A 19408-nucleotide genomic window follows, 5' to 3' on the forward strand; every position below is an offset into this window, starting at 1 on the left:
AGAGTGGGAGGCGGATAGAAGAGGGATAGAGGAGAGGATAGGTGGAGAGGAAACAAACAGGTCGAAGAGGCGGGGATGGGGCCAGGAAAGGTGAGTGTAGGTAGGGAGTTAGGAAGGGGATAGGTCAGTCCAGGGAGGATGGACAGGTCAAGGGGGCGGGATGAGGTTGGTCGGTAGGAGATGGAGGTGCGGCTTGAGGTGGGAGGAGGGGATAGGTGGGAGGAAGAACAGGTTAGGGAGGCAGGGACGAGCTGGACTGGTTTTGGGATGCGGTAGGGGGAGGGGAGATTTTGAAACTTGTGAAATCCACATTGATACCATTGGGCTGCAGGGTTCCCAAGCGGAATATGAGTTGCTGTTCCTGCAACCTTCGGGTGGCATCGTTGTGGCACTGCAGGAGGCCCAGGATGGACATGTCGTCTGAGGAATGGGAGGGGGAGTTGAAATGGTTCGCGACTGGGAGGCGCAGTTGTTTGTTGCGAACCGAGCGTAAGTGTTCTGCAAAGCGGTCCCCGAGTCTCCGCTTGGTTTCCCCGATGTAGAGGAAGCCACACCGGGTACAGCGGATGCAGTATACCACATTGGCAGATGTGCAGGTGAACATCTGCTTGATGTGGAAAGTCTTCTTGGGGCCTGGGATGGGGGTGAGGGAGGAGGTATGGGGGCAGGTGTAGCACTTCCTGCGGTTGCAGGGAAAAGTGCCGGGTGTGGTGGAGCTGGAGGGGAGTGTGGAGCGGACAAGGGAGTCACGGAGAGAGTTGTCCCTCCGGAAAGCAGATAAGGGTGGGGAGGGAAAGATGTCTTTGGTGGTGGGGTCGGATTGCAGATGGCGGAAGTGTCGGAGGATGATGCGTTGGATCCGGAGGTTGGTGGGGTGGTACGTGAGGACGAGGGGGATTCTTTTTTGGTTTTTATTGCGTGGACGGGGTGTGAGGGATGAGGTGCGGGAGATGTGGGAGACACGGTTGAGGGCGTTCTCGACCACCGAGGAGGGGAAGTTACGGTCCTTGAAAAACGAGGACAACTGAGATGTACGGGAGTGGAATGCCTCATCCTGGGAGCAGATGCGGCGGAGGCGAAGGAATTGGGAATAGGGGATAGCATTTTTGCAGGAAGGTGGGTGGGAGGAGGAGTATTCTAGGTAGCTGTGGGAGTCGGTGGGCTTGAAATGAATATCGGTTTCGAGGTGGTTGCCCGATATGGAGACAGAGAGGTCCAGGAAGGGGAGAGAGGTGTTAGAGATGGTCCAGGTAAATTTAAGGTTGGGGTGGAAGGTGTTAGTGAAGTGTATGAACTGTTCAAGCTCCTCGTGGGAGCACGAGGCGGCACCGATACAGTCATCAATGTAACGGAGGAAGAGGTGGGGTTTAGGGCCGGTGTAGGTACGGAAGAGGGATTGTTCCACGTAACCCTACCTATGTCCGTGACACCACCCACGCCCTCCACCTCCTCCAGAACTTCCAATTCCCCGGTCCCCAACACCTCATCTTTACCATGGACGTCCATTCCCTCTACACCTGCATTCCCCATGCAGACGGCCTTAAGGCCCTCCGCTTCTTCCTGTCCCGCAGGCCCGACCAGTCCCCCTCCACTGATACCCTCATCCGCTTAGCCGAACTCGTCCTCACACTCAACAACTTCTCTTTCAATTCCTCCCACTTCCTACAGACAAAGGGGGTAGCCATGGGTACCCGCATGGGCCCAAGCTACGCCTGCCTCTTTGTAGGTTACGTGGAACAATCCCTCTTCCGTACCTACACCGGCCCTAAACCCCACCTCTTCCTCCGTTACATTGATGACTGTATCGGTGCCGCCTCGTGCTCCCACGAGGAGCTTGAACAGTTCATACACTTCACTAACACCTTCCACCCCAACCTTAAATTTACCTGGACCATCTCTAACACCTCTCTCCCCTTCCTGGACCTCTCTGTCTCCATATCGGGCAACCACCTCGAAACCGATATTCATTTCAAGCCCACCGACTCCCACAGCTACCTAGAATACTCCTCCTCCCACCCACCTTCCTGCAAAAATGCTATCCCCTATTCCCAATTCCTTCGCCTCCGCCGCATCTGCTCCCAGGATGAGGCATTCCACTCCCGTACATCTCAGTTGTCCTCGTTTTTCAAGGACCGTAACTTCCCCTCCTCGGTGGTCGAGAACGCCCTCAACCGTGTCTCCCACATCTCCCGCACCTCATCCCTCACACCCCGTCCACGCAATAAAAACCAAAAAAGAATCCCCCTCGTCCTCACGTACCACCCCACCAACCTCCGGATCCAACGCATCATCCTCCGACACTTCCGCCATCTGCAATCCGACCCCACCACCAAAGACATCTTTCCCTCCCCACCCTTATCTGCTTTCCGGAGGGACAACTCTCTCCGTGACTCCCTTGTCCGCTCCACACTCCCCTCCAGCTCCACCACACCCGGCACTTTTCCCTGCAACCGCAGGAAGTGCTACACCTGCCCCCATACCTCCTCCCTCACCCCCATCCCAGGCCCCAAGAAGACTTTCCACATCAAGCAGATGTTCACCTGCACATCTGCCAATGTGGTATACTGCATCCGCTGTACCCGGTGTGGCTTCCTCTACATCGGGGAAACCAAGCGGAGACTCGGGGACCGCTTTGCAGAACACTTACGCTCGGTTCGCAACAAACAACTGCACCTCCCAGTCGCGAACCATTTCAACTCCCCCTCCCATTCCTCAGACGACATGTCCATCCTGGGCCTCCTGCAGTGCCACAACGATGCCACCCGAAGGTTGCAGGAACAGCAACTCATATTCCGCTTGGGAACCCTGCAGCCCAATGGTATCAATGTGGATTTCACAAGTTTCAAAATCTCCCCTCCCCCTACCGCATCCCAAAACCAGTCCAGCTCGTCCCTGCCTCCCTAACCTGTTCTTCCTCCCACCTATCCCCTCCTCCCACCCCAAGCCGCACCTCCATCTCCTACCGACCAACCTCATCCCGCCCCCTTGACCTGTCCGTCCTCCCTGGACTGACCTATCCCCTTCCTAACTCCCTACCTACTCTCACCTTTCCTGGCCCCATCCCCGCCTCTTCGACCTGTTTGTTTCCTCTCCACCTATCCTCTCCTCTATCCCTCTTCTATCCGCCTCCCACTCTCTCCCTATTTATTTCAAAACCCCCTTCCCCTCCCACTTTTCTGATGAAGGGTCTAGGCCCGAAACGTCAGCCTCTCTGCTCGTATGATGCTGCTTGGCTTGCTGTGTTCATCCAGCCCTGCACCTTGTTGTCTCAGAATTTATTTTTCCCTATCATAGCATGTTGAATTGAACTGTAACAGAATGAGAACAATCCCTGTGTGGTAATAATTTATTCACTGGCCCAGGCTTGGAGCTGATCAAAGACAGAAATTGCTGGAAAAACTCAGCAAGGCTGGCAACATCTGCAGAGAGAAAACAGAGTTAACATTTCGGGTCCAGTGACCCTTGCTCACAATGGATGGAGCTGAGAAAGATGGTACTTAATCAATTGAACAGGTATGATCTTAGTACAATATTGTTTGCGACAAATTCGCCGCATCAGCTGGGAGGCCAGGTGTTCTAACATTAGCATCCTTGAAGCAGCAAACAGCATTAGAATTGAACCCATGATCATCTGAAACCAACACTGCTGGGCTGGCCATGTGCTTAGGATGTCTGAGTTCAAACTGCCAAAGCAAACCTTCTTCAACCAGCTTAAGGAAGGTACTCAAATGAGAGAAGGACAAAGGAAGCATTTCAAAGAGTCCCAGAAGGCCTCCCTCAAGAAAAACAACATAGATGGATTGACTGATTGATTGATTTATTTATTGTCATGTGTACCGAAATACAGTGAAAAGCTTTATTTAGAGACATACAGGCCGATCATGGTAAGCAAAGGATATACAGATCAAAAAGACTTAGACAGAAGCATACAGATTAAATTGCACAGGGCATGCACTAGGCATGATTAATGTTAGCAAGATCAGGGTTATTTAAGGATTGAGAGTCGATTCATCAGTCTGATAATGGCTGAGAAGAAGCTGTTCCTGAACCTGCTTGTGCGTGTGTTCAGGCTTCTGTATCTTCTGCCTGACGGAAGAGATTGTAGGAAATTATCACCAGGGTGCAATGGGTCTTTGATGATGTTGGCAGCCTTTCTGTGGCAGCGAGCTGTGTAAATAGAGTCCATGGATGGAAGGTTGGCTTCCGTGATGGTCTGGGCTGTGCACACCACCTTCTCTAGTTTCTTATGGTCCTGGGCAGAGCAGTTGCCACACCAGGCCATTATGCACCAGGACAGTATGCTTTCAATGGTGCATCTGTAGAAGTTGGTGAGGGACTTTATGGACATGCCAAATTTCCTGAGCTGCCTGACGAAGAATAAGCATTGTTGTGCCTTCTTGACTGTCACATTTACGTGGGAAGCGTGGGAGACACTTGAGAACACCCAGTGGCAATAGGAAGTACAGGAAAGGGACCAGAGAAAGGAAGTCAGTGATCCCAAGATCAAGAGCCAATTCCACCTCCCAGAAACACCTACCTAATGTACTGTTGGAGATGCAGCTGTAGGATTGGGCTCATCAACCGCATAAGGGCCCACATATCCCATGACCAGTGGCATGAAATTTCCTAGGTGGAAAATCAGTCTCATTACTAAGTGATTGTGGTTGCTGCTGACGATTAGGGGCAAAGTTTGGCAATATGCAAGGAAATTGGTGATGATATTGATTGCCTGGAAAAATGGGAATATATTCCTTTGTGTGATTACCAAAACAAGTGAGTTTGTAATTAAAGAGAGTTAAATGAAATAATGTATATGGGAGACAACAAGGTGCAGAGCTGGATGAACACAGCAGGCCAAGCAGCATCATAGGAGCAGAAAGGCTGACATTTTGGGCCGAGACCCTTCAAGCTCAGTTGGTTGGATGGTTAGTTTGCAATACAGAGTGATACTAACACCACTGGTTCAATACCCACACCAGCAGAGGGTACCATGAGGATTTGCCTTCTTAATCTCTCTCCTTGCCTGAAGCATTAAACCATCACCATGCCTCTCTCTAATGAGAGCCCTATAATTTTCTGACCTATGGCAGCTTTAGCTTATGATGCAGTGGAGGGTACCTACCTCTGAATGAGAAGGCCTGTTCTAGAGATGTGTAGTACAGGTTGATTAGTAAATAACTGCTGCAGTGATATTCTGGGGGTAAAAAAGTTAGTCTCCAACAATCTCAACCATTTTCCTTTGTGTTAAGTATGACAACAGTCATTGGAGACTCAATTCCCATTGACTTCAATCTTGATGCCATACATTATCTTGATGTCAAGTGTGCCCCATCACACATAGTTCCTACTGCCCAGCCTCACCTTTGAAATGCAGTTCTTATGTTCATATTTGAATCAAGGATGTAATGAGGCCTGAAGCCGAACTGCACTAGTGCAGCCCAAAATGAGGCCATCATCAAGAAGACTATTTCTGGGTAAGTGTTGCATGATAGCACCATCAACACAATCTTCAAACACTTTCCTGATGATTAAAAGTATGTTGATCGAGCAGAAATGAGCCGTAATGGATGTATCCTTATTTTTGTCGATTGGACGTGTCTGCACAATTTTCCATTTGGTTATGTCGATTCTGATGGAATGAAAGTCTGATACTTTTGGTGGCCAGTCTCCAAGTTTTAAGCTGCTGTACACATTGGCAATCCACAGAATATAATGGAAAGTGCTCTCAACCTGAAGTAGTATACTTGTAAAGTAGCAGTGACAATTGCTGAAAGTGTTGAATCTATGCAACGGAAATGTGTTTCTTTCATGTGATTGTCCATAATTAATTCATTTGATTTTTAAAATCTGATTTCAAATGTTTTTATGGCAGATGGGAGCACTACACAGATCATGAAATGCCTATCCCTCCCGCAGAGTGAGATTCCAGTGAAAAGGAGGGTTATAATTTCGTGAACACCCATTATAATGCTAAGACTCGTCCCAGAAAATGAGAGTCTGTGTTGGGTTGTGGTATCATGTGACAGTTCTGTACCTTCATTCTTCCTAACAGAAAATTGCTACTTTTTTTTTGTTATCAACTCATGGGCTGTAAGCATTGCTGGCAAAGACAGCATTTATCGTCCATCCATAATTGCCCATGGGATATTCAAATATACATTCATTTATGTCAATTCCAGTAGCCTGCCATATTATGAATGGCTGACATAGGACAAACAAATTGCAGTGATTGAAAATGCATTGTGCCTGAGAAAGATCAGCACATTTAGTAAATCTCTTCAAAGCATGTTTTCTAGTTATTAGTTAAAATGAATTATCTGCTCATAAGCTTTCATGATTAGAATAACTGTATTTTCATGCACAGGAGAAACTGGCAACAGAATTTGACTAATTTTTGTGATTCTTCATCGCCTTTTGCACTTGACATGTCTAATCTCTAGCTGGGAGTGAGAGTTTCTGCTTTAGTTTGACTTTGGTGCCTGAGCTGATATCTTCTTAACAGGTCAAAAATAGAAGTTGCAGGAGAAACGCAGCAGAAAGCAAAATTAACATTTAGAGTTCAGTGACCCTTCTTATCAATAGAAATTTATTAGGAGACATAAGCTCCAAATTTCCTCAGATAAATCATACACATCTACAGCACAGAATAAAAACGCTTTGGCCCATTGGATTTGCGGCAGTCAAAAACAACCACATTTTAATCCCATTTTTAGCACATGGCCCATAGCCTTTTATGCCTTACCATCTAACTATTTCTTAGATATGTCTGAAATACTACTGGAGTAGGGCTAAACAAAGCTAGCAACTAGATAGAGTCGTAGAGTCAAACAGCACAGAAACAGACCCTTCAGTCCAACTTATCCAAGTTTCTAAAACTAAACTAGCCCCATTTGCCTGCCCTCTAAATCTCTCCTATTTGTGTGCCTGTTCAAATGTCTCTTAAATGTTGTAACTGTACCTATCACTTCCTCTGGCATTTCATTCCTCATAGGAACCACCCTTTGTGTGAAAAAGCTGCCCTTCAGGTTCCTTGTAAATTTTTCTCCTCTCACCTTAAAAATATGCCCTCTAGTTTTGAACTCCCTTACCCTATAGTAAAGACCTTTGCTATTCACCTTATCTATGGCTCTTCACAATTTTATAAACCTCTATAAGATCTTCATTCCATGCAAGACTTTCACCTTAAAGAAACTATCAATGGGAAATACATTTGAGGGTGGTAAGCGCTGCACTTCTTGTCTTTTCACTTAGGGTAGGGGAGTTCAAAACAAGAGGGCATATTTTTAAGGTGAAAGGAGAAAGATTTAAAAGGAATCTGAGGTGCAACTGCGTGCCAAGAAATCAATCCGTATGTTCCCCAACCAGAAACCTTAGATGAACAGGGAAATCCATTGCCTACTGAAGACCAAGTGTGTGTGGCATTCAAGTTGGATGAACCAGAACTTTACAGGAAATCCAGATACGACCTCCGTAAGGCCATTTGAGATGCCAAGAGGCAGTACCGGACCGAGTTAGAGGCCCAAACCAACCACATGGATACCTGCCACCTGTGACAAGGCCTACGTGATGTAACAGGAAGCAGAACAAAATAGCAGACAAAAACACATCCGTCCCTGATGTGCTCAATGCTTTTTACATTCGGTTCAAGCGGGATGTCATTGGTGCGGTGTTACCTGTCCCGACAGCCTCAGTCACTGCTGCAAACGTCAATTTGGTCTTCCTGAGAGTCAGTCCGAGGAAGGCGATGGGCCCGGACGGAGTACCCAGCCGTACACTCAGATCCTGTGCAGACCAGCTGGTGGAGGTATTCATTGACATCTTCAACCTCTCCTTGCTACAATCTGAAATCCCTACCTGCTTCAAGACGACTACCATTATTCCAGTACCAAAGAAAACACATGCAACATGCATCAATGACTACCACCCAGCAGCTCTGACCTCCATTATTATGAAGTGTTTCGAAAAGTTAGTCATGGCTCATATCAACTCTAGCCTCCCAACCTGCTTCAATCCCTTGCAACTTGCCTACCAGTGCAACAGGTCACAGCAAATACCATTTCCTTAGTCCTACATTAATCCCTGGAACACTTTTTTTTATTTATTCATTTTGAGGGATGTGGGTGTCGCTGACTGATCAGCAATTATTGCCCCATCCCTAGCTGCCCTTGACAAGGTGATGGTGAGCTGCCTTCTTGAACCGCTGCAGTCCTCCTGCTGTGGGTTGACCCACAACACCATTAGGGAGGGAATTCCAGGATTTTGACCCAGCGACAGTGAAGGAATGGTGATATATTTCCAACTCAGGATGATGAGTGGCTTGGAGGGGAATTTGAAGGTGGTGGTGTTCCCATATGTCTGCTGCCCTTGTCCTTCTAGATGGAAGTGGTCGTGGATTTGGAAGGTGCTGTCTGAGGATCTATGGTGAATTTGTACAGTGCAGCTTAAAGATAGTATGCACTGCTGCCACTGAGTGTCGGTGGTGGAGGGAGTGAATGCTTGTGGATGTAGTACCAATCAAGCGGGCTGCTTTGTCCTGGATGGTGTCAAGCTTCTTCAAGCTGCACTCATCCAGGCAAGTGGGGAGTATTCCATCACACTCCTGACTTGTGCCTTGTAGATGGTGGACAGGCTTTGAGGAGTCAGGAGGTGAGTTACTCACCGCAGTATTCCTAGCCTCTAACATGCTCTTGTAGCCACTGTGTTTATGTGGTGAGTTCAGTTGAGTTTATGATCAATGATAACTCCCAGGATGTTGATAGAGGGTTTTTCAGTAATGGTAACACCATTGAATGACAAGGGGCAGTGGTTAGATTGTCTCTTTTTGGCGATGTTCTCAGGCTGGCATTCGTTACTTGCCACCTGTCAGCCCAGACCTGGATATTGTCCAGATCTTGTTGCATTTTGGCATGGGCTGCTTCAGTGTCTGAGGAGTCACAAATGGTGCTGAACATTGTGCAATCATTAGCAGACATCTCCACTTCTGACCTTATGGTGGAGGGAAGGCCATTGATGAAGCAGCTGAAAATATTTCAGCCTTGGATACCACCCTGAGGAACTCCTGCAGAGATATCCTGGAGCTGAGGTGACTGACCTCCAACAACCAGTATCTTCCTTTGTGTCAGGTATGATTCTAAACACCAGAGAGTTTTCCCCGATACACGGACATTATCTGGATAATAAAGATACCTATGTCAGGCTTCTACTTATTGACTACAGCTCCATCTTCAACACTATAATTCCCAACTAAACTCATCTCCAAACTCAAAGACCTAGGTTACGGCTCTGCCCTCTACAACTGGATCCTCAGCTTCCTGACCCACAGACCACAATCAGTGAATGTAGACAACAGCACCTCCTCCACAACAACCCTCAACACTGGCACCCCGTAAGGGTGCGTACTCAGCCCCCAACTATACTCCATGTACACTCACAACAGCATGGCCAAATTTCATCCAAACACCATCTACTAGTTCATTGACAACATCACCATTGTAGGCCGGATATCAAACAATGATGAGCCAGAATACAGGAAGGAGATAGAATGATTAGTGTCGTGGTGCAAAGATAACAATCTCTCCCTCAATGTCAGAAAAACTAAAGAACTGATCATGAACTTCAGGAAGAAAGGAGGAGGACACACCCCTATCTACATCAATGGAGCTGAGGTAGAGACGGTTGAGAGCATCAAGTTCCCAGGAGTGACGATAACCAATAATCTGTCCTGGAATTCCAACGAAGATGCAATGGTCCATAAGGCACAACAACGCCTCTTCTTCCTCAAGAGGCTTAGGAAATTTGGAATGTCCATAAGGACCCTCACCAACTTTTACAGATGCACCGTCAAAAGCATTCTATCTGCATGCATCACGGCTTAGTACAGCAATTGCTCTGTCCAGGATTGTAGGAAATGACAGAAAGTTGTGAACACAGTCCAGACCAACATGGAAGCCAACCTCCCAACCATGGATTCCACCTCCACTTCTCGTTGCTGTGGAAAGGCAGTTAATATAATCAAAATCCCCTCCCACCCTAGTTATACTCTATTCTAACTTCTTCCGTCGGGCAGAAGGGTACAGAAGCTTAAACACATGCACCAACAGGTTCAAGAACAACTTCTTCCCTGCTATTATTAGACTGCTGAATGGAACTCTCTAATTTTAACTCTAATGATGACCTTGCTTTAGTGCACCTCCTGTGCAGCTGTAACCTTGTATGCCTCAGTCTGTCTAAACACTCTATGATCTGTATTCCCTTGTATTTTACGACCTGCCTGTTCTGCACGCAAAACAAAACTTTTTAATGTATTTAGGTACTTGCAACAACAATAAATCAAATCAAATTCATTTGACACTGAAAGCACTCAGAGCTGGAGGGATGGTATCACCTACTAAAAATGTTATTGGTCCCTCCTCCTATGAAGCAAGGAAACAGCATGCTGTATTCTCCCCTGTTGGAAATAAAACCATCTTCATAGAGTGCACAGGCAGTAGAAGACATTCGGCCTCTCATTCACACGCTTTTCAGGAGAGGGTCAAAAATCACATTTTAAAAATGATTCTTCATCCATTTGATAAGCAAGCTGAGCAGGCAAGTGCTAGCCAGTATCCCACGTTCCTGACCTCATCTCTCCCCACCCAATGATGCCCAAGATGTACCGACACAGATGCCACAGAAACTAACCCAAGGTTAAAGTTAAGGTTAGGTTTAGAGGAACAGTTGGACAAATACCTTAGTTACTGATAGAACAGAACTCCCACAGCTCTGCTGCTGCAGTTTTGGAGTGGTTTGACAAGGCTGATAGTTTCAGTTACCTAGAAGTCATGGATGAAAGCAAATAGTAATCTCACTCTTGCAGGTGATGAGACACTGGGTAGCATCCTGTTGGCAGCCTGTTAACAATATCCCTCATATTGAATTATTCCAAGCAGCAATATCAGGATTACAGCAGGAATGCAACAACAAATACGTCCTGGTCAGATTTTCTGGTCTTAAAGAAAATGCCATAGTCAAGATAGATGGGGGGGAGGTGGGGGGGTTGGGGGGTGTGGGGGTGGTAGGGGGAGGGGTGCAAGAGAAAAAGGGGAGTGGCGTTTTTAGTTAGGAATAACATTACAGCTGTACTTAGGGAGGGTATTCCAGGGAATATGTCCAGTGAAGCTATTTGGGTGGAACTGAGAAATAAGAAAGGGATGATCACCTTATTGGGATTGTACTATAGACCCCCCAATAATCAGCGGGAAATTGAAAAGCAAATTTGTTAGGAGATCTAAGTTATCTGTAAAAATAATAGAATTGTAGTGGCATGGGATTTTAACTTTCCAAACATAGACTGGGACTGCCAAGTGTTGAGGGCTTGGGTGGAGTAGAATTTGTTAAGTGAGAATCATAGAATCCCTACAGTGTGGAAACAGGCCCTTCAGCCCAACAAGTCCACACTGACCCTCAGAGAACCCACCCAAACCCATTCCCCTATAACCCACCTAATCTACACATCCCTGAACACTACGGGCAATTTAGCATGGCCAATCCACCCAACCTGCCCATCTTTGGACTGTGGGAGGAAACCGGAGCACCCGGAGGAAACCCTCGCAGACATGGGGAGAATGTGCAAACCCATACAGATAGTCGTCCAAGGGTGAAATCAAACCTGGGTCCCTGGCACTGTGAGGCTGCAGCGCTAACCACTGAGCTACTGTGTCACCCATGTGTACAAGAATTTTTTTTTTTTAATTCAGTTTGTGGATGTACCTACTAGAGAAAGAGCAAAACTTGACCTACTGTTGGGAACTAAGGCAGGACAAGTGACTGAGGTGTCAGTGAGGGTGCATTTTGGGGCCAGTAATCATAATTCTATCAGTTTTAAAATAGTTATGAAGAAAGACAGACCTGATCTAAAAGTTAAAGTTCTAAATTGGAGGAAGGCCAATCTTCGTGGTATTAAGCAAGAACTTTCAAAAGTTGACTGGGGGCAAACATTTGTAGGTAAAAGGAAGGCTGGAAAATGGGAAACCTTCAAAAATGAGATAAGGTGAATCCGGAGACAATATCTTCCTATTAGTGTGAAGGGCAAGGTTGGTAGGTATAGGGAATACTGGATGACTGGAGAAATTGAGGCTCTGGCTAAGAAAAAGAAGGAAGTACATGTCAGGTACAGACAGCAGGGATCGAGTGAATCCCTAGAAGAGTATAAGGGCAATAGAAGGGAAGTAAGAGGGAAATCAGGAGGGCAAAAAGGGGGCATGAAATAGATTTGGCAGATAGGATTAAGGAGAATCCAAAGGGTTTCTACAAATATATTAAGGTTAAAAGAATAACTATTCTTCTGAAAATCAGGACAGAACTTATACAAGTAAGTTCCTGGGAAGTGTTGTCAAACAAAGAGACTTTGAGTGTGGTTTCATAGCTCCTTGAAAGTGGAGTCACAGGTAGACAGGGTGGTGAAGAATGCATTTGATACACTTGCCTTTATTGGTCAGTGCCTAAAGTATAGGAGTTGGGAGGTCATGTTGCGGCTATGCAGGGCATTGGTTAGGCCATTGTGTTCAATCTGATCTACCTGCTTTTCAGAAAGATGTTTTGAAACTTGAAAGGGTTCAGAAAAGATTTACAAGAATGTTTCCAGGTTTGGAGGTTTTGATCTATAGGGAGAGGCTGAACAGGCTGAGGCTATTTTCCCTGGAGGATTGGAGACAGGAGGGGGGGTGACCTTATAGAAGTTTATAAAATCATGAGAGAAACTGATAGGCTGAATACTCATAGTATTTCCCCCAGGGTAGGGGAGTCCAAAACTGGAGGGCATAGGTTTAAGGTGAGAGGGGAAAGATTTATAAAGGACCTAAGTGGCAACTTTTTCATGCAGAGGGTGGTGCGTGTATGGATTGAGCTTCCAGAAGAGGTGGTGGAGGCTGGTACAATTACAACATTTAAAAGGCATCTGGATGGGTATATGAATAGGAAGGGTTTAGAGGGATGTGGGCCAAATCCTGGCAAATGGGACTAGATTAATTTAGAATATCTGGTTGGCATGGATGAGTTGGATCAAGGAATCTGTTTTCCATGATGTACATCTCTGTGACTCTAAGAGTTGACATCTTGGCATGTTAATATTCTCCTAGAAGGATGATGGAACAGCTGTTGATTTTCAGGGTCAGTTGAATTTAATCTTATCACAGAATATCTCCCCCCTCATTGCAATAGTGCTAATTGTTCCTGTCATTTCTGAGCTTTACCTGAATCCTAAAGACATATTACTTTAGTGCTGTGGAACCCACCCCATCAAAATTTACTATCTGCAATTGGGTTTCACTACATTTAAGGCATCAAAACAACCATGGAAAAAGGGAATAGTAGGAACTGCAGATGCTGGAGAATCCGAGACAACAACGTGCAGAGCTGGATGAACACAGAGGCCCGAAACGTCAGCCTTTCTGCTCCTATGATGCTGCTTGGCCTGCTGTGTTCATCCAGCTCTGCACCTGGTTGTCATGGAAAAAGGGAGTTGGCTTGGATGGAAACCTAAAGGCTGTGCCCCTCAGCATGTTCTTTTATTCACTCATGGGATGTGGGTATCACTTGCTGAGCCAACATTTATTGCCCAACCCTAGTTTGCCTTTGAGAATGTGGCAGTGAGCTGCCTTCTTGAATGGTGCAGGAATTCCAGGGTTTTGACACAGTGACACTAAAGGAACAGCAATAAATTTCCAAGTCAGGACAGTGATTGGTTTAGAGTGGATCTTGCAGCCGATGGTGTTCCCACGTACCTGCTGCCCTTGTCCTTCTAGATGGATGTGGTTGTGTGTTTAAAAGATGCTCTCTAAAAAGCTTTGGTGAATTTCTGCAGTGCATCTAGTTGATGATGTACATTTTAGAGTGTCAGTGGTGGAGGGAGTAGATGTTTGTGGATTAAGTGCCAACTGAGCAGGTTGTTTTGTCCTAGATGTTGTCAAGCTCCTTGATTGCTGTTAGAACCCAGACAAGTGGGGAGTATTCCATCACACTCCTGACTTGTGCCTTGTCGATGGTAAACAGGCTTTTGGGAGTCAGGAGGTGAGTTACTCACTGCAGAATTCCTAGTCTCTCACCTGTCACTCCACAGAAAAACCATCAACTCAATCATAGGTGTTTCTCAACTTATTTGGAAATTTAACTACTACTACTTTCCCACTGGCTGTGAAATGCTTTTGGATGTTCTGAGGATGGGACTGAGCCAAGGTGTTTAAGTACAAATTCTTTGTTAATCTTTGTACTTAAGGGGCATTCTAACATAACTAAAATTGATTTATTGCATTATTGTCGAGTTTTAGTAAATAGAAAACAATACAATATTACATTGTATTTTAGTAACTGTGTTTTGGATTCAATGATAACTTCTTCAGTGTTTTACTTTTCTGTCATATGAAGGTTGTTTTCATTAGGGAAAAAACATACCACTTTACATGTTTCCCACCTGCAAAGTCAAAGATTCACAGGCATTGAATATTCCTTCCTTTAGTGTTGCTGATAATCTAGAACTGCTCATTACTGTCAGAAGATTAAGAGAAAGGGAAGAATGGTCAGCAACCAGGGGGCATAGTTTTAAGATAATTGACAAAAAAGATCAGAAGTGGCATGAGGGAAGCATTTATTTTACTCGGATGTGGAATGTGCTGCCTGAAAGGATGGTGGGAGCAAATTAAATAGGAACTTTCAATACAGAATTAAATAAATACTTGACAAGGAAAATATTGCAGGGATTTGGGGAAAGGGCAGGGGAGTGTGACTAATTGGATAATTCTATCAAAGATCTAGCACAGGCAATGTAAGGCTGAATGGTCTCCTTCTGTGCTTTTAACAATAATTTGTATTTATATAGTGGCTTTAATGTAGAAACATATTCTGAGCTACTTAACAACAAGAGACATTGAAATAGTTTTCAAGCTATGACAATAGGTTGACAGCAGGGAGAAAATGTATGGTCAAAAATAAATCTTTTAGAGAGAAAAAGGAAGCGGCAACGATAGAATAGTGAAGGAAGCGCATAGACCGAGACTGAATTGACTGTCGAAAGTGTGAAGGAAAAGGAGGAGATGACTAGAAGATGAGAGTTAGAGGATTCAAGCTGGAAGAGGTTATGGCGGCAGTTGAGGTGGGTAGGAACAATACCATAGAGGCATTTAAAGAAAGAAAGGGAGATTCCAACACAACACACAGTCAGGACATAGGTAAACAGACGGTATGGTGGAATTTTTCCAGTCCCAGTGTGTCAGTCTAAAAAATGATTGTAAGGGTCCAGGAAAACAGCAGGGAGGGGTATAGGGATAATATCTAGAAGCATTTCCTCCACCAGGGAAGCTTCCTGGGGATGGATTGGAATTTAGATCACCTGTCCGCTCAAAGGAGGCAGGCAGCCAATTGAGATTATTAAGGCCCAATAATTTATACATAATCACTGGCTTTTTGCTGTTGCTGGAATAGGCCCCTGACACACTAGGAGGCCTCCACTTCAATGGGGATGACTTCACTGAAACAGACCAGCAACGAACAGAGCCAGAAACTCCATGTCCAAAGAGGGGACCCTGGACAAGTCTGTGGGCTATATACTGCTCCTGCAGCAGAGGTATTCCCTCCAATCCAGTGTGGGGCACTACGTCTCTCTCAATTGTTTACATTTTTAATGCTTCCAAGAGTGCCTCCATTCTAAGGTACACTTTCCTTCATTTCACCACATCAGCAATGTTTGCCTCTCCTACCAGGGGCCATCAATACTTTAGAAGCAGTGGTCCTGTGACTGGATTGTCCGCATTAGGAACCCATCTGCCCAGCTTGGAGAATCCTTGGGGAAAATATTTTGTCTGACTCCAAGCAAAGATGGGCTCAGGATCACTATTTAATCTGATGTCGTGATTCCGCAAACTGATGGAAAATCCTACCTCCAGATTTTGATTGAAGCAGAATTTTGGATGAGTAATAATTTGTGGAGAGTCAAAATTGGGAACATGGCAAAAGGGGAAGTTGAAAGTCTCAAATGTGAAGTATCAAGATCATGAACAACAGATGAACTAAAGACGAACTTGTGTTTTTGCCATTCTCAAAATTCGTACAAATCTGTAGTTATATACTTTTACTCAATTAATTTTCCAGGTCATCGGTGACAGAACTATAATTCCTAGTAGCAACATACCTATTTCAACCTTGCAGTCATAAAGAAATTTAATCACAACACAAAGAAATAACTGAGAGAATGATTAAACATTACAGCGACACTATATAAAAAAGCAGGTCTGACAGTAACTGAGGTATAATTACAAGTTCAGACAGTAGTAAAAAAAATTAATGGATTTCCTTTCTTTAGGTGACAGATCACATTATAATTTAATTTGCTATGATAAAGATCTTTACTGGAACAAAGTTGGTTTAAGACTATTATACCTTCCACCCTCTGATATTTAGCTAACCCTGATCTTTAACCTTTTTCATTTCAGATTGTTGACCTCAAATGAATCACTTGTCCACTGTCCACAATCAGTCTTAGATTACTTCTCTTTGGATTCATTAGTTCTTCCACCATTTTGTTATCCTCTGGACTTTTACCTGATTGAATACCCTCTAGTACACTCTCTATTGGATGACAGCAATGGATCTGTTGTTAGCCCTGTCACCTCTGAATCAGATGATCAAGTCCCATTTCAGGATTTTAAAGCACGCTGCACTGTCAGAGACATAATGAAAATTAATGATCAATGGGAGCTTTGCTGTGCACTGATAAAGCTACTGAGTTTCTTACAAAGTAGAAGTGACTACATTTTAAAACTTGTTCATTCGTGTTTATTGCTTAAAATTCCAGGACCAAGGATGGCACAAAGCCACTCATTAATTATGTAACAAGGTTAATGACTGTTTTAGGTGGCCACCAGAGTGCCTGCCTAAACCCCAAATTTAGGCTTGGATATCAGACATAATCTGGTTTGATCAATCAGTATGGCATGCCTTCCACTTCCATGCAATTGGGTTCCATATTTCCTTTAGAGATTAGAATCTCCCACTGTGCTTTAAATTACATTTATTTTATTTTGCCTACTCCTTCTTATTAAAGTGTACCCAGATACTCATTGCTACACTAGCTCTCAAACACAATAAAGGTTTGTACATTCTCCTGAAAATATCTTTTAAGTCTTAATGTTGTCTTTTTTAAAAACTCAGGCAATAAACTAATCTTCACCTATCAGTCGGAGACCATTTACCTTAAGTAAAATTACTGACAATTCTTTCTCCTAATTTTAGGACTTGGACTTTTATTTTCCAACTATATTTTTGCACATATATATTTTAAATGACATAATAATTTACCACAGTTGCAGTATCCAATTGAAATTAACATCTAACCCATCTATTTAGATAGGATAACAGTTTAATATTACCACTTTCCTGGAATCAAATATACAGGAAACCACAATTCTTCTTCATCTATCTTTAAGATTGTACTGTTGCTCCCTTAGATTAATTGTTGGTATTGATATAGCGTCCACTGGATTTTTGCCTGTCCTTCTATTAATTCATCACGGTCCTATTATGTAATATTGGTCATTCTCTCCTGTCCAGCAGCACAGACTGGCTTCCAGCAACACTTGGCTAAATGGTTCACTCCATGAATTTATGATCTTCAGCATTCTTAGGTGCAAGTCTTTGGTTGAACAGGTATAATCCTCACCTTGCCTGCTATCTGTTAATACTATGTTGACCTGAATGACAAAGAGACCATGTTAATGTTGGGCTAATGAGATTCCTTATGTTTGTATAAATCAAGGCAGGATAATGGTGTTGGAGTGTGAAGGGAAGTAGTTTGTGAGGAATTGAGGGAAATAATAGTGAGGATGACGTGGAGAGCTTGGTATTAAGTCGATGCTGCAGTGAATGGAGGAGAGTTCTGGTTATAGGGACAGGACAGTATTGTGACCGACTGTATGTAGAACAGATCACTCATTGTTTCCTACCTCTATAACTGGGTCCATGATGTGGAGGTGGTGGTGTTGGACTGGTGTGGACAAGGTCAGAAATCACATGACATCAGGTTATAGTCCAACATTTTTATTTGAAAGCACAAGCTTTCCGAAAACTTGTGTTTTCAAATAAACCTGTTGGACTATAACCTGATGTCATGTAATTTCTGACCTTAACCAGGACCATGGCATGATTCTGCTGGTGCTAACACCTTTCACCTTTGGGGGTATTCCTTCTACATGCTGAGAAGTGGATGTCACCTGAATATTATTTAATGAGAAATTCGCATAGCGGGAATTGGGAGCTTTCGTGCATAAATCACAAAAAGCTAGCGTACGGGTTCAAAAGATTATTATTTCCATTAGTGAACAGCGTCCTCCTCTGGGCCTTAAATAACATTTATTTTGGCACAATGGGCCAAATATCCTCCTTCTAAATTAAAACACTTCTGTGATTCTGATTAGGGAAGTCGGATTGAATGTTGAGCTTTATTTCGCAGAAAATGAGAAACAAAAATGTGGAAGGATTGCTAAAACAATATATAAGGCACTAGTTAGGCCAGGAGAAGTGACCATAAGACATTGAAGCAGGAATAGGACATCCTGCTCTACCATTCAATGAATCATGGTTGACCTGGAATACTGTCAACTGTTCTGGTCCCCTTACCTAAGGAACGATATATTGACATGGGAGATGGTCCACAGAAGGTTCACTGGGTTGATCACTGGTTTTCATCTGAGGACAGGTTGAGTAGGTTTGGCCTACGCTCAATGGAGTTTAGAAGAATGAGAGGTGACCATATTGAAACATATATGATTCTTTGTAGGCTTTACAGGGTAAATGCTGAGAAGATGTTTTCCCTTGTGCTGAGTTTAGAACAAAAGGGAGTAATCTCAGAGTAAGGATTCACCCATTTAAGGCTGAGATGGGAAGGAATTTCTTCTCTTAGGTATCATTAATCTCCAGAAATCTTTACCACAGAGACCTGTTGAGGTTGGGCCATTAAGGCTGAGATACACAGATTTTTAATCAAAGATAATCGAGAATTATGTGGGAAAAGCAGGAAAGTGGATTTGAGGATTATTAGATCAGCCATGATCTCAATGAATGATGGAGCAAACTCGATGGGCTGAATGGCCTATTGCAGCTTCTATGTCTTATGGTCCCCTTTCCTGCTGACCACCTCCATCAATATTTCTGCAGCAGTGTCTGAGAACCAGGGTTATGCACATCTTTCCTTTCCCCTGATGTTATGCAAAACCTTAAGTGATTAATGCAGCCAAAATTCATCTCTATTTTCAGAGGTGCAGGCTGCCTTTAAATAGCATCATGGAGTCTTGATATATGATCATACATATAAACATATAAGTTAGGAGCAGGAGTAGACCATTTGACTGAGCTTGCGCCATCTTCCAAAAAGATCTGATTACTT

The sequence above is a fragment of the Rhincodon typus genome, chromosome 1 (assembly GCF_021869965.1).
Source record: "Rhincodon typus isolate 14 chromosome 1, sRhiTyp1.1, whole genome shotgun sequence".
NCBI lineage: Eukaryota > Metazoa > Chordata > Chondrichthyes > Orectolobiformes > Rhincodontidae > Rhincodon > Rhincodon typus.